The sequence below is a fragment of the Panthera uncia genome (assembly GCF_023721935.1).
Source record: "Panthera uncia isolate 11264 chromosome A1 unlocalized genomic scaffold, Puncia_PCG_1.0 HiC_scaffold_17, whole genome shotgun sequence".
In the NCBI taxonomy this organism is placed as follows: domain Eukaryota; kingdom Metazoa; phylum Chordata; class Mammalia; order Carnivora; family Felidae; genus Panthera; species Panthera uncia.
The window spans coordinates 66,923,212-66,939,825 of NW_026057577.1; positions in this window are offsets into that span (position 1 = coordinate 66,923,212).

Here is a 16,614-nt window from a genome sequence, read left to right on the forward strand (position 1 = left end):
TATCATGATAGGTATGTTTGAAATATCTTCTATTCTTCTTTTTCTCTTTCTCTCTCCCTAGGGAGTATTCTGCAGATTCTCGTTTATGTTTTTCTACTTTTATGTGTTCGCACACAACATACGTGTACACACAATTAGTATGAATTGCCTATTTTTCCAGAGTGTATTTTTCATATTAATCAATGAGTTCTTTGTATCATAGGATTTTAACTCTTTGTTTTTCATATTTGTCGTACATATCCTCCCATGTAGTCATTTTAATTATATTTGTTTTTAAATTGATTTTCACCTGATTACATTCATTTGATATAGAATTGTATAGAATTAGTATTAAAGTTCCATGGCTTTCATTTATGTATTTAGTATAATGGCAATGCCTTAAGGTAGTAATTATTAACACTTTGAGTCATGATTTCTGATCTTAGAATAAATTGCAATAAATATAGGTTGATAGCAGCTATTGAAAATCTGTATTATCTGATTATCTTAACGTGGAATTTGCAAAACTTAAGATCTCTTTAGGTCTTACATCTTGATTAATTCTCTCTTTTTACAATATTAGCTTATGGTGGAGGCTGAAATGATAGTGGTATCAGTAATTAAAATTTATCAAATAAACAAATTCCAGAGATACACTAATATTCATCAAATCTTAAGTAATATCAAGAGAAAACATTTTTTCTGAGCTACTAAAAGGAAAGGAGTAAAATATATGATTTTCAGTGGTAGACTTCCCTTATCTTAGTATAAAGGTGTTACAAATCATTCAACATTGTTTAAAGCTATGATATTTTCATGAAACACAAACATTAATTTAATCAAATAGATGTAAGGTATAATAAAATGGCTTCCTAGCATATACAGGCAAGAGATTATAGAAAGGAATTGTATTTTGGACCATGACTTAAGAATATAAAACTTTATTTTAAAATCCCAGAAAAAATTTTCTCAGTAACATCTAATCAATGGGTAAAAATCTAGGATTCATCTTCCCTTAAATTTTCCTTAGATGCAAACTACCATAAAAGAGAAGCAAAAATGAGCCAGTCACGATGTTGTTGTGGACGTGTGTGGAGAAAGACATGATTTCTCCTTGCCTCCAGAAAACATATAATAATATGACCATTTGTTGGAGTAAAGGAATAAATTATAATCTTAAAATATTTCATTGGAAAGTGTGTTCAATGGGAAGAAGCTATGTTTATGTATGTTCAGAAATCAGCAGACAGATACGAAGATAGCAATTACCTAATATAAAAGTATTTAACATTTTTGAACATATGCACACAAAACAATAAAAAACTGCAGCGTCTAATGGTACCTCTGTGACCAGAGATACAATAAAAGCAAAATAAAAATTAAAGGATGAAATTATCTAGAAATTAGGTTTAGCTGATATTACCACACAGAAATACTTCATTTAAAAATGTGAACTTTAAATACATTTCAATAAAGTAAATAACCAGGCACAATTAAGTCTATATTTGTTAAGGAAATGATAAATATAAGAAATTAAAAGTGTGGTTTTGGTGAACACTCTGTTAAGAAAGTGCAATCACTTAACCTATTCACTCTGATTTTAAATCAGTGCCCTTCAGCTTTCTCTCAGCCAGCTCTGCTGGAAACTGGCAAAGAGCACAAATGGAGACTAAACTTAGATTCTATTGCTTTCCTCTAAAAACGACTCATCAATTTAAAATACTTGGGCAAATGAAACTGACAAATGGCTTTCTACACTGAATATACCTAAGAGCTACGAAAATGATAATAATTTGCTTTTTACTCCTCGATTCATGTAATAGGAAAGGTTACAAATTTCAAAAGAGGGCACTATTTTGGGACATAGTTTCAGGAATGAAAACATTAGAAGGTAGGCTATTTATAACTTCATATAATCTGATGTAAATATGCTCTGGCAATGGCATAGCCAGACTTGAATTTGAAAACTTCCTACTGTTATTCAGAAAGCTTTCCACTGTTTCATTATGATTTTTTTTTCTTTCAAGATTAAAGTGTATGGCAGGCTATCTTTAGTAACCTGACCTAATGGTCTCTTTTATCCACTCCTTCCCCAAAGCCCACCCTAATGCAAGGAACCTTTCCCAAGTGCCCTGGGAAGAAATCTCCTTGGGAAATTCTTCAGAAGGCTATTTAGAGAACACATGGTGACTGAAATAGTTTCTGAGGAGATGCATTGGCTTTTCTTGAGGGAGGGACTGTCTGGGCCTCCCTTGCCAGATTCTTCTGTGGATAGTTCTTTGCTCTCTCTGGTCTTTAGTCTGGTGCAAATTTATTTGTTCCATTAGATTTACATAACTCATATTTTTAGAGAAAGAGATTTCACATTAAATACTCATTTGTAGTAAGAAATTTGGAAAAAGAAGCAAAAGGGAAAAACTGAGGAGAAGGGATGGAGAGAGACGATTTGAAATAAAAAAGTTCAGAAAGTGAAGAAAATATAGAGTTTAGGGTGCCGCCAAAAGGACACTGAGATGGATGCTAGAGAAGGTGTCTATGACACCTTCTGACAGCTGCTGGATTGTAGAAAGATGAACACATATTTTAATAAATATATATCTTGGGTGAGATATGGCCTGTCTGGCAGAATTTGTAAAACAAAGGAGTCTGGATTTTTCATTACACTTTTAACGTACATCTTATTTATTTTTAAATAGTTTTTGCCTCAATCTCATTAGCAAATAAATTACCCTAACAACAATGTAGTTCTAAAGATAATTGATTTAATTTTAAAGATGAGATATTCTCATTTTGTTCTCTTTTTTCCCAGGCCACATCCCTAACTGTGGCCAGGTATTTGTGCTGCAACAGCCATGATCCTTTCAAATAAGCTTACATTTTTAAAAGAAACCTTTAAATTGGATTTATCCTAAAACTTTCCACAATCTAGTTGTCCATGTCTTGCAAGTAATCGTGGAAATAACCTGTAGGAAAAAAAAAGCACACAGACAAATGCAAAGTTTTACTACCCATCCTACACTTGCTTCAGTTTCAGAACTGATGATGGGAAATATCCTGTTTATTGAGAATGATAATATCCAATTCAGGTATTTCCATCAGAAAGACAAAGATCCTCCAAGTCAAATATTATCTACATGAAGAAAAGAAGGAGAGGCTCAAACGACAAGCTCAGCTCCTGACTAATTGCCACAATAAGACAATGTGGGGCTTTGCTGCTAGAGAGCTAAATTGGCACACTGTGCGTTCTTGTTGGAATTAAAAGATGGCTGGGGGGGAATACAAGAATACTCTTATAAAAAAAGTTAGGAGGTAATCTCGTTATAAGTTTTCCAAACTTCCCTACTGAATGTTTGTTCCAAACTTTATTTAAATAGCATGTTACAGCGATACCTCATTTACATGGTATGTCAAAGTGTTATAATTTCCACATTTCTAGACTCCCAGGTCCAAGACAGCATTGCATAATGAAGGGAAAGGTTACAAGATTTCTAGGAATGGATTTCTGTGTAAATAATCATCAGTTATTTTATCAACCTTCCATGGACAATGAGATATCTATGATGTATTGGCTATTACTTACTCAATGTTTTTACCCTCCATGGATTTAGGCATTTTTAGTAAACACAGAAAAGAGATTCATTATACTGTGGAGTATTTCTTTTTTAATTCTGTTACTTTTTTTTTTTTTCTTTGCATTTGCGTTTTATCACAAAATTCATCTAAGCATAGAAATGGTTGTTTCTCATTGGGGAGTTTATCTGCCAAAATGTTATTGCTATAGGAAATGTATGTCACATTGGATTATCACTTGGCACTATCAAGCCAGAACACTGTGAGCCTTAAACTTGGTTTAAAAGAAATCTAATTAGTATCAACTGAAAAAGAAGATCCCTAAAGATATTTCTTTCTTACTTTCCCTAATATAAAAGGTGATTTGTGATAAAACTGTTAATCTGTAATCATTTTTGCTACTCAAAATAAAATTTGACACTTTCAGAACATATTATTCTTAGTAATAGGCAAATTTCCTTAATACAAACTTAAAAATATAGAGGAGGATAATGAATGAATAGAAAATATTATTCCTAGTGAAAAGCAGCCATGAGGGCACTGGTGAATGAAAATATTATAAGGCTGTAAGGTGTTTGTAACTGTATTCAGTACAGTTCTCCAGAACAATTTAGTGATGTTTTATTTATTCAACCAATAATTTATTGAATAACTACTATGTGCCAGATACTGTATTAACAAAGGAAACTCAAAGGCTCTGCAAAGACCATGAAATAAGACTCTATCATTGCCCTTACCCACTTTATAATCCCATCTGCAGGCAGTTCTAAAGACTAGCTTTACTCCCAAACAAAATTCAGCAGGGGTGTATACACACACACACACACATATGTAATTATATGAACACATACATACATATCTGCACATACACATTTATACAATCATATATGTATGTGTTTGTGCACATGCACATACTTGCATGTACACGTAAGTAAAAGGAAGAGGTGAAAAATCACACAAAGAACTTACTCTTTGCAATCTGACATACTTGAATATTACTTAAATGATGTTGAGCCTCAATTTTTTAATCTATGAATGGGATTGTCGGTATTTCCCACAGAGGACTTTTTAAAGTATTAAAAGAAAGAGGATATGCAAAGTATTTAGCTCAGCGTCTGCCATATGAAAGCAAAAGAGAGCTATAGTTGTTATTATTTTGTTTTCTTTTGGGAGACTTCTTGGAGGAGACAGCATATAAGCAAGCATTAAGAGATGAGAATATAAAGGAGTTGTTCTATTAAAAAAAAGTAATGTGAGTATATTGTAAGTAGAGAAGGAAAAAGTCATTCAAGAATATGTATGAACGTCTACCACCACCAAGTAGTACATGACATTTTATTATATTCCATGTGAAAAAAAAAATGTAAGACCAAAAGATGGTGTTTTTTAATTATTATGTTTTTTATTATGAAATCTATCGTCCAATTGGTTTCCATACAACACCCAGTGCTCATCCCAACAGGTGCCCTCCTCCATGCCCATCACCCACTTTCCCCCACCTCCTACGCCCCATCAACTCTCAGTTTATTCTCAGTTTTTAAGAGTCTCTTATGGTTTGGCTTCCTCCCTCCCTAACTTTTTAAGATGGTGTTTTTTTTTTTAATTGCTGTTTATATTTGAAATAAAGATGAAAACTTAGGTCTACTTAAAATACACTAGAGAAATTAAAATATAATTAGTGAGGAAGACATATTATTTATTTAGCAAAGTTTAGTGAAGATGAGGAAAAATAGGAATTTAAGGCATCATCCATAACTTTAAATTGAAAAATATATATTTCTGTGATTTAAAATATGAAAATATTTTGGTTGTAAGCAGATCCTAGAAGTAATAAACCAATGACACACACTCCCCCGATCCCTCCCTCTCTCTTTTTAAACTAATATCTCAGATTTCTGCTTACTTATCTTTCTTCTTTTAATGTTTTTTCCCCATAATACAAATCTTATCTTTGGGGGTGATTTCTTTCAGATTAGAGAGATGCAAATTTATATTTAAATTGGAAGAATTTCACCTATACATTATCTTAAAGACACGAGTTTAGGCAGGGTCACTCTGAAAAATTTCTATGAAAGCATTTCACACACTGAGCTTTGAAGGATTATAAATGCTTTGGCATGACATCTGGGGGTGGTATTTTGAGAACAGCAGACTTCTGTAAAACATACACACATACACATTTGTATAACTCTCTATTCTGTCATAGACACAATTAGGTAGGAGCTATTTTATACATATATTATAGTTGAAAAATAGGAATTGATAGAAAAAATAGGTGATGGAGATGGATTAGAGATAGAAATGGAAATGAAAATCCATTTTGCATCAGCTGCCTCATTCATGAGCTCTGGCTACTTAGGGTCTCCTGAGTGGATAAGTTAATATCACTTCCTCTCTCTCACACATCATTTGCTGTCTACTTATTGAGTCACAGTGAGCTAATGACTTTATTGAGCTTTATTATAAGCAGTTTTGTGACAGTAGACTTATACTGGTTTTCATTCTTGACTTATGCCCCTGCCCCATAAGTCTCCACGTTGAATTTTTAACCTTTTTAACAGTACCATCTTAAATGCCAGCCCTGCCAGGAAGTCTTTCCTGGTGCTTCCAGACATTTTAGATCCCTGCAAATTCCCACAGCATTTTATTTATACGTCTTGAATGATGTGACTTGTCATGTCTTTCTTGGTGGGGCCATGGGTAGGTATTCCTTTGCTGCTAGAAACACTCTGTGAGAAAAATTGTCACATAATAGTATCTTGCTAAACATGTGTTGAGTTGCACTGAATTGCACTAAATTTGTAGACAACTTGTAAGCTGTTTGATTTAACAGTACCTTTCCAAGGCCCACTTATCTGTTCTATTGATAGTAGTTACATGTATCTTCCTAATTCTAGTTATATGTATACAGATATAAATAAGCTCATCCCTACATGTATTCAAATTACTAATTTTTTTATGGGTATATATCTGTTGTTTACCAACAACATTATGGTAAAACTTTCATATTAATAAGCATCTATCACTATTCATTGTACTCTAAGCAGCTGTCATATTTTAAATGGTTTAATGACAGGAAAGCACAAATCTTTCAAGTACTTTCTATGAGCCTTATTTATCCACATTCTTATTTTTTTGAGGTAGAAACACTAAATAATATATAAATAATTGTATAGGCAATGCAAATGTTAGCATCCTGATTGTAACCCAACAAGTGCATCATACTTTAAAACACAATAGCAACATAGTGAAGAGTTAAAACAATTTCATTGATTTTTATTTCTAGCTCTTAATGCATCATTGGTCTTCTTCCTTTTATGAGTCAATTTCCTTTACTACTCTTGCTCATTCAGGAAATTTTTCTTCTATCATAGTTCTGCTACCATCACTAATAATTAAAATATATGTGAATATCCTAATGCTTAGCTGTAGTGATATTTCCAGAGACAATGTCAATGGAACTACTGTTTGTGGAAAAGTGCCTTATACTTTTGCTTTCCAAAAGTCATTTTTGGTACTCTCCTTTGATTAAGAGTCCATGCTTCACTCAAACAGAAGTCTATCCTGAAATTTTGGTCCATTACATAATTTTCAGAAGCTGGAAGAAAGGCATTTGCATCATTTCTGTTCCCAGATCTGTTCAATATATACTTCCAGTCTGTCATGCCTGAAATTAATTTTTTACAATCTGGATCTTTACTATATGCTAAAAATTCAGTACAAAAAAGGACCTCCTTCTGCAGAGAATATGTAAGCCAGAACATCATGTTCCATCTTTATAATGAAACACATAGTTCCTATCAAAAGGCAAATTTTTTGTTTCAAAATGTTTGAAGAGAATAATGCTTTAAAAGATTTCAAATAGTTACTTTTATGAAAGTGAAAAGATTTCTATGTCAAATATATTTTAGCCTGAATCATATAATTTCTGTATAAACCGAACAACATTTTATTTATTTAAAGCTATTTCCCATTCTGTATTTCATGCTTCTGAGGTTGGAAAACAAAAGCAAATAATCCCAGAAATAGTTTCTCTCAAAACACTCATGTTTAAGTGAATAGCTATTAAAATTCAAACTGCTAATATCGAGTTTTAAGCAAATCGTAATATACAATTTTGTCTCTCTAGTCAAGAAGTTTATTACCTTAATATTTTGTTTTCCTCAAAGTATGAAAGTACTTGTTTTGGTTTTTCTAACTAGTGTAGGCCCTCCAAAATAAATTTCAAATATCAGAAAAAAACATATGACAAACAAACACACTCTGTATGATCTTTGAAAAATTAGTTACTTCTGAAAGTATGTTCATTCTTCTGTTAAATTGGGATATGTACATGTGAGAATATATATATATATATATATATATATATATATATATATATGTAATATAAAGGCCATAACACAGGACCTGAATTACATTCTTCTCTTCCTCTTCCTCCTTCTTCTCCCTGCCTCACCACCACCCTTCCTCCTCCACCTGCTCCTCTTCCTCTCATTTCCCTTTCTCTTATTCCTTACTCTTCCTTAATTTCAAAAACAGAATTTTTCAAGGCTTCAGAACTACAGAGCATTTGACCTGGGTCCAGGATTCAAAATGAGACTTGTATCACACCATAATCTCTCTTCTAACTAACTTTTAAATTTCCTCTAGAGGTTCTCTTGATTTTTGCATAATTTGCCACAGACTATGAGACTAAAACTTTCTCCTGTTTATATATTTCTTTATTTTTGCAAACACTGTATTGTTTAAAATTTTTGCTTAGTTCTTTTGGGTGCTATATTGCTTGGCGCATGGATGTTTGTTAACATTTGGCCTTATTTTTTTTTAAGTTTATTTATTTATTTTTGAGGGGGTTGTGTGCAGAGAGAGAGAGAGAGAGAGAGAGAACCCCAAGCAGGCTCTGTGCTTTCAGTGCAGAGCCTAATGTGGGGCCTATCTCACAAATCATGAGATCATGACCTGAGGCAAAATCAAGGGTCGAATGTTAACCCAATGAGCTATCCAGGCACTCCTAATGTTTGACCTTTATAGTGTTTTCAAACCTAAACAATAAATTTTTATTTATTAGTGGTGTTTTTTTTGCATTAACTTCTAATTTGTTTGATAATACTAACACGCATGTGATGTATTTATACAAAGTTTATTAATAAATATTGGTGAATATTTCAGCTATGTTGATTCTTTTTGCTCTGGGTCCATAACCTATATAGCTAGCATTTTTTTCTATTAATCTCATATTTTTATTTTATTATCTGTACTTCATTTCCATTCATCTTTATATGAATGAAACCTTTATATGAAACCTTTATATGAGGTTTGCTGTTTGTCATCTTCTTTTCTGCATAATTTTATTAGTTGGGGCTTAACTAATATTTGCTTTTCTACCACAGCTTTGATATACATTACATTGACTAATTATATGTTTACATTATATGTTTACAATATGTTTACATTATATTGACTATATCTATAGTGGTCTAAACTCTTATGTAGCATAAATAATATTGTGCTTTTGTACAACCCCTTTACCTGCTCTGTTAATTTTTCACTGATCTTATCTATGCATTTATACATCTGTACATTCATTCTTTTCTTTTTGTATTCTTATTATTATTGCTATCCCTACTCTTTGTTGAAAGTAAGTCTTATTTGGATTGCTTAACCAGTTAAAATCCAATTCTCTGATACAGCTACATATCACAAACTGATTACAAAGGGGCACTACTTAAGTCACTTGGCTCCATGTGGCTGAAAACTCAACTCGCAGTGGCTTAAATAAACCAAAAGTTTATTTTTGTCACATCACCATATTCTGACGGTGAGAAATCCAGGGCTCTTATGCCAGCTTTTATGACATTAGTGACTTGGTCTCCTGTAGGCTTTCTACCCAGCTAAGTTTAGAATGATATTCCGCCACTAGGCTTATCATTCCAAGTTTGTAAGATGGCTAGACACCACTAGCATTTATCTGAGTTTTGGGGAAGAAGAATATTAAAGTCAAAGACAGAAGGTATGTGCCTTCCAAGTCTTTTCCTTTAAAATGCCTATTTTTATCCACAAGAGAGGGTAAGGAATTTTGTATTTACCTGGATATGTTACTGTCCCATACAAAATCACGACTCTATTATAAAAATAAAGATGCAAAGAAAAGATCTTGCTTAGACAAGTAGCAAAGTCTGCCAAGGGGACTAACTTCCATGTCAGTATTACATGATTCCACTGACTCCCCAGACTCAACCCCCAGTCACTGCTGATTTGTTGTGTGGTGGACCCCTGACTTTGCGTAAAACAGATTTTCTTATGTGTCAATCGGGAATTATGATTCAAAGAGAATAATCTGTGTTGGATGCTGAGGCTAAGAACCAAGGCTGGGGCATTCATTATCTACCATATGCATATTGAATTGGGGACAGTCCAGAGACAAAAGGGAAAAAAACCTCAAATTCCTCTTCAGAAATTTCCAGAGCTTACGCATGTAAACTTCAGTAAACAAAGAGTAGTTCGTCTCCCTATTCCTTCGACACATTATCCTTTTTGTTCCAAATAGTTTGACACTGTTTTTGTTTCTCAATTCAAATATACAAAAGACTATGGTCTTCTCTTTGGCATTTATATTTTTGCTTTGTTTTAGTACTTCTATTTAGCTAGAATTTAAACTCTGTGGGAGCATGTGTCCCTATGTCTGTTAAATATTGTATTTCCCTCAGCCTAGCATGCCATTTTATCAATGAATTTTTGTTTAATGAATAAAGCTTTATTATAAACTTAGCACCCCCTGATTCTTTTTATTTATTTTTGATTTTTTGATTGGTTTCACTAGTAATTACTGGTTTGTATCTATAGCAATATTCTCTTTTAAAAGTACCTTTGTTGAAAGATATCTGGACAATGCTCTTAATGGTCCTATAGGAACAGTTAATTTTGGTGTTGTCAGTTATCTGAAAATATATTTTAAATGAGACTATCTTTCTTTTTTCTTCACAAAGGTTAGTGTTTGAGGAGACCAACAATTAGCATTTTCACATTCCCTACCATATTCATAAGTCAACTGAGAAATAATATAAGAAGACAGAGATGACAACCAAAATAACATCTCAATAGCAAGTATTCAAGGAAGAATTGGGTTATATCTGTAGTCTAGTATGCTTCCTAATGCTGAACCTCCGAATTAGGCATACTCACTCATCCAGAAGTTCTGGAATAAGAAGAAAAGCATGCATTAAGTTACATTGCTCTTATGAGATAAAGTTCAAAGAAACTGAAGTGAAGAAACCCAGTTGGGAAAACTCTCCCAACAAAAGGTTAAAATGGGCATTACACAGTTAGCATATGGTGGGGTCTGTAATCCACTTATTCATAATTCCTCCTCTCAGAGTTCCATCATTACATTCTTCCATATGTTTGTATGGGAGCATCCCCACTGTGAGGTCTTTGACAAAGCTCTTTCTTTCCTACACAGTATATTCAGGGCATCTAAATTCCCATTTCCCTTTGGTCCTGCATTTTCTGCATTGCAGAATTGAACTGAGTGACCCTCCAGCCACAAAAGCCACAGTTTCTTTATGAGCAGGAATTTTCAGATCTCTGGCAGAGACTGTTTCCACTGCATCTTATGGAAGTGCCTAGGCATAATAAATACACTTGTGAAGCAAGTTTATGTTCTCATACGTAATTAACCAATTCAGAATAAATGTGTAATCATGTAGCGAAAGTTAATTCTTGAGCCTTATGCAAAAGGCTACATTAATTTTAGACTACCCTCCTCTTTCTTTCCTAATACTGAATGAAAAGTGGATTTGAGTTAACTGATCTAGAACTTCCTGTCTAGGGATGGGGTTCACGATTTACGTTAGAATTTTACTAGTCCACGAAACACATTTGTTAGTCAGTTTAGAAGCAGTAATATTGTTTTCACCCCATTGCCATAAAGACTCAAGGAACTCACTCTCTGTGACCTTCCTCACCTCCGGACAATTAAATCTTTGCCTCAGCTGCTCCTGCTTTTGTGTGATCTGGTAAACGGAAAGAGGCCAGGAGTGTTTGGTGAATAGAACCCATACTTACAGAGGAGAAACAAGCTTCCCTTGCCCCCCAAGTTCCCCACTAGTGCCATTGCTAGAAGAAAAACTCCAAGATACAGCTATAAACCCAATGAATGACTTAGTGGAGGGACAAAGGAAAGATTGTATTTTATTTCTTTGATGCTAAAACTTCTGTTCTTGTGTGTGGGCTTTATATTCTTTGCCAAATTATCATCATGATGTGTCACATGGACTTGGCATTGAAGAGCACACTATCTTGGAGAGAAGTTTTATTCCCCTTCCCATACTCTGCACTGTAAAGTTTGGCTCTTAATAGCAGAGTATGTCTTCTGTATTTGAAAATTAAAAGTGTGTCAACTGGAGATGAACATTTCATTCCTGCCCTTTTTCTTAGACTCTCAGAATTGGACTTAGGGTTTAGGCCTTTTCTTTCAGGTTTATTGGAGTATAACTTATATGAAAAACTATACACTTTTATTTTAAATAGTTGATGAGTTTAGATATGTGCATACACCTGTGATACTATACATGTATTCAAGGTAATAAAGATATTCATTGCTTCCAAGTTTCCTTATGTCCATTTGTTTTGTTTTCTAGGTAATAACACTTATCATGAGATTTACCCTCTTAACAAACTTTGAAGTACACAAAACTGTATTGTTAACTATGCACACTCAAGCCAATTCTTGCATCTACTGTTTTCTTCTTCCAGGTCTGACATAATTGGTCATATGAGGGACTGAAATGTTGAGGCCATCCTCAGTATTATATTCCCTATACTGCACCCAGAAGATTGATCATAATGACCAAGATTCTGTGACTCCAAGCCATTAATGTCGTTGTTCCAGTTCATAACTCCCTTGTTTGCAACACCTGACCTCTGGGAGCACACCTTTCCAGAGAGAATGCCTAGGGATCTGACAGAAGATACTGTTCTTGGGTCCTCACCCATTAGGTGAGAGAATGTAGAAATTCTTACAGGATTTGGGAATTTGATTCATGTCATTCTTTTAAATAATAGTTGAGGATTATTTTTCTCTTTTGGACAATTTTATGGATATATTAGAGAGAAACAAGAAAAGGGGAGATTTTTTTATATTTGTATAAGAAGAACATTGTATTTATTTATAAAAGGCTGTTCATTTCTTAATATACATCTACTATTATTTTACCTTTACATAAAAATGCAGAATATCTAATGCTACAATATTACTTTTGTATTCCCCACCTTAGTTTGGTAAAAATGTCCCCCTTCTAGTCAGCCATAACCAGAAAATGACTTTGTCTTGCACCAAGGTAGGCTGTGGTATGCCCCTAAGAACACCAAGGGTTTCATAGTCAAGACAGGTCTTTCTGTGATAAATTTTACCTCCAGGGCATGCATCAGAATTATAAAAAAAAAAAAAATTAAGTGGAAACAGTGCCTAGAATACAGTTTTGAATATCATCCTCATTTTGTCTAAAATTAGTTATCTTATTCCTACCTCGTTAAACTTGAGCTTTTCATTCTGATTTTGAAAAAAAAGGAAAGAAAATCGCAACTAATAAGGTAACTAATAAGTATTCTTCAGAATACTATTATTTAATAATGGGACTAGTATATTTACAATGCAATTGTGTAAGTAGAAGTTTTCTCCCTCCCTCCCTTCCTTCCTTTCTCTCTCTCCTTCCCCCTCCTTCCTTTGCTCCTTCCTTCCTTCCTTTCTTCCTTCCATACTTCCTTCCTTCCTTCCTTCCTTCCTTCCTTCCTTCCTACCTTTCTGTTTTAAGAAAGTTTTAGCTCCACAATTTATGTGCATTCCTCATGTAGGGACAAAATGGACCGGAATAAACACATGTGCGAAAACTGTATTCAGAGTTGCTCTGTATAATTAATGAGTCATCATCTCCCTTAAGCAGAGAATCAGGATGTTATTAGATTTTGCTGACTGTGATTATTAGTTTGGAATCTCTTGCTTGTCATTCTGACTTGCCATTTTCTCATCCTTAAGATCTTAATCTTTACCAGTATTCATGTCATGAATGTTGAATCCAAAGGATCTGACCCTGACCTAAAAGACTTCAACCCCACTTTCCTCTAGACCTGTGAGCCTCTAAAGAGAAGTAGGAACATTCTTTTCCAAATGCTACTAACCTCGGTTGGCTGAGTTACCGGACTAACTTATAATATTTAACTATTCAGTAATAAAATGTGGGCAATAACAATTTTATTTTGTCAAACTGCCACACCGAGATTTATGTGGATGAAGTGAAATTTCACAGTGATAAAAATAAATAAGCCAAATTAGGTAAATTCTTTTATGAGTGAAGGAAACATAATCTGTCATTTCCAGTTTGTGAAACAAAGGTAGCTCAGAGAGCGCATCCAGTCATATCCTGTGTGTTATTCAGCATCCTTAGTCGCTTTTCAGGCCCTTTCGTTTTCTTATTTGTATTTTTTCTTTCTAAATTGTTGGAGTTATTTAGTCCTTCCTCTCTCTATACACTTCACTATTACATGGTTAATTACTACATCACTACTATCATTACTAGTACATCATTACTACTATTACATGGTTAATTAATAACATCATCTCACATATAGAGTATCTCTTGAATCACTTGTCATTTGCTACAATGTCAAATGTGCAATATATTTAGTTAAAGCAAAAATACCACCACTGCATTGAATTTGTTCTACTTGGTGAGATTACATTATAACTGTCCCAAATTTGTGTTTGTCTTTCTATCTTGAATACTATTGTCTTACCCCATGCCTTCAGAAAATTCTGCTTGCCTGAACTACAGGATTTACAAAACTTTCTACTTTCCTGCCACAATTTTCTTTCTACACTGCTTTTTTGTGCCATTTTGATACTAGAGTTATTCATCTGAAAACCAGAAATAATTATGTAATTCCCTCCCATAAAACCTTTACCAACTGTCTTTTGCATATGGATCCCCTCAGTTTGATCTAACTGCTTTTGGAATCTACCTCGAACTTGGATTTAGTAGATGTTCTTCTCTATAGTCTAAGTGACGCTCTTGTACTTTTAATAAGAAAAAAACACAGGTCCAAGGAGAATTCTGGTTTTACATCCAGCAGGAGCAGATGTATAGCACATTTAAATGTCAGTTGTGGTGTTACTCTTCCAGAATAGTCTGTAAATAAAGACAGACTCAAAAACTCTAAAAACAAAGCATTTCAGCCCAGAAACCTCACATCTCAAAACATCTTATACAGAATGGTCCAACAGAAGTGTAAACTCTTAAATGGTTCAACAACCAAAGTAACTCCAGGCAATGGAGTCCTTTAGTGAATCCATGGTGAAAGTCAGGAGGTATAATCATCTTAAATGTCTGAGCAGTCACCTTCATTAAATTTATATTTACTCAGAGGAACAGTTGGTTGATGGAAGGTCCCTGGGTGATTAGAAAACTAAGAGTGAGTGTAAAATTATCTCTTGCCTTGTATTATTAGTCAACTTGTGTTGCTTTAATGAGCAACTCTGAAATCATAGTCACTTACAACAAAAGACATTTCTTTTTTGCCTGCAGGTTTGTAGGTTAGCTCTGCTTTACTCCACGTCTTCTCATCCTAGAATCCAAGCTGAAGACAGATATCTTAGATATGCTGTTCTCCTGGCAGAGGACAGAAGCAAGAGCCCAACCAAACCATGCAGGCACATTTAAAGCTTAAGTGGAGAAGGTATAGGGTCAGATCCATTGGCAAAAAGCAAGTTACATGGCTGATTCTGACAATGAGGTAGGAAAGTGTCTACCTAAGAAAGGCTTGGTAACTGGGGGTGAATTATACCTGTAGAGAAGAAAGAGTGGATAAGTGAGAACAATAATAAAATATATCATAGATCTCAAATAACTATACCTATGATTCTTCCCTACTTCTCATTTGGAATTCCTCATTTCAAGAAAATATTGTGTATGGTCAGCTTTGTCTTAGAGTACTGTGAATATTTGGTATCATATGGGCTCAGGTTATATAGGACATCAGATAATCAGCTATAATAGAATGAATTACAACTTTTAAGCACCATGTAGTTATTTTTATAATTATTTCTGTATATATCTTGGGTTATTGGATCACAATCTAAACTTTTCAGACATGTATACACCATACATAAGGCATTTTCTTTTAGTACCACCTGGCAACTTCTCTCATGCATGCTTCTTCATTTTCTGATACTAAAGTGCCTTCACCTATGGTTTTCCACCCCTTTTTCTCTGTATGCATGGTTGCCGTTGGGTACAATGGGCGGACATAACACATACTACCAACATACTGGATTTATATAATATTTTAGGAAGGTTCCCTGTACTTCCTGGTTAAGTGAATGTCATACTTTACACATATTTGTGTGCAAGGATCCATAAAAAACATTCTTTAAAGATATTAATTTATCAATAATATTATGAACACAGATTTGAGACAATGCTATTATACCACATATAAAGTCTCAAAATAAGTACATGACTTTGAGATTTAGGGTGGATAGCCAATTCAGAATTTAATAAGTCTTCATGAGTTTCTATTGGGTATTTGATTTTTGCTTGCAAGTTTAGCCATTTATAGATAAGAAATTAAACAGAAATTGGACTCTCTGAGCTTATAAAAGTATAGTCAAACATGAGACATATCTAAGAGTGAGTTAGAATAAGGACCTGCTGTGAGGTCATTGGAGAAAAAAAAAATAGGGATAATAGCTGAATACAGGGCTTGCACTGAATGATGAAAAATTCAACCTTTTCTTTACTCTAATTTGCAATTTTGTTCCCATGAGATTCCCCCCATTTTTTTAGCCTCTTATCTTTGCTATGCTGACTCTCCCAGAAGTCATACAATAGTGATGACATGTACATGAAATATGAGTAAAACTGCCATTGTTACACTCACTTCCTATATCAGGATGGTGAAATTTGATGTTTATTTTTCCATTTATCATGAAGAATCTCAGGATGGAGTGTTTTTTAATCAATTTATGTAATTATCTAGTTTGTGGATTATTCCCCTGGTGCTTAATTTGCT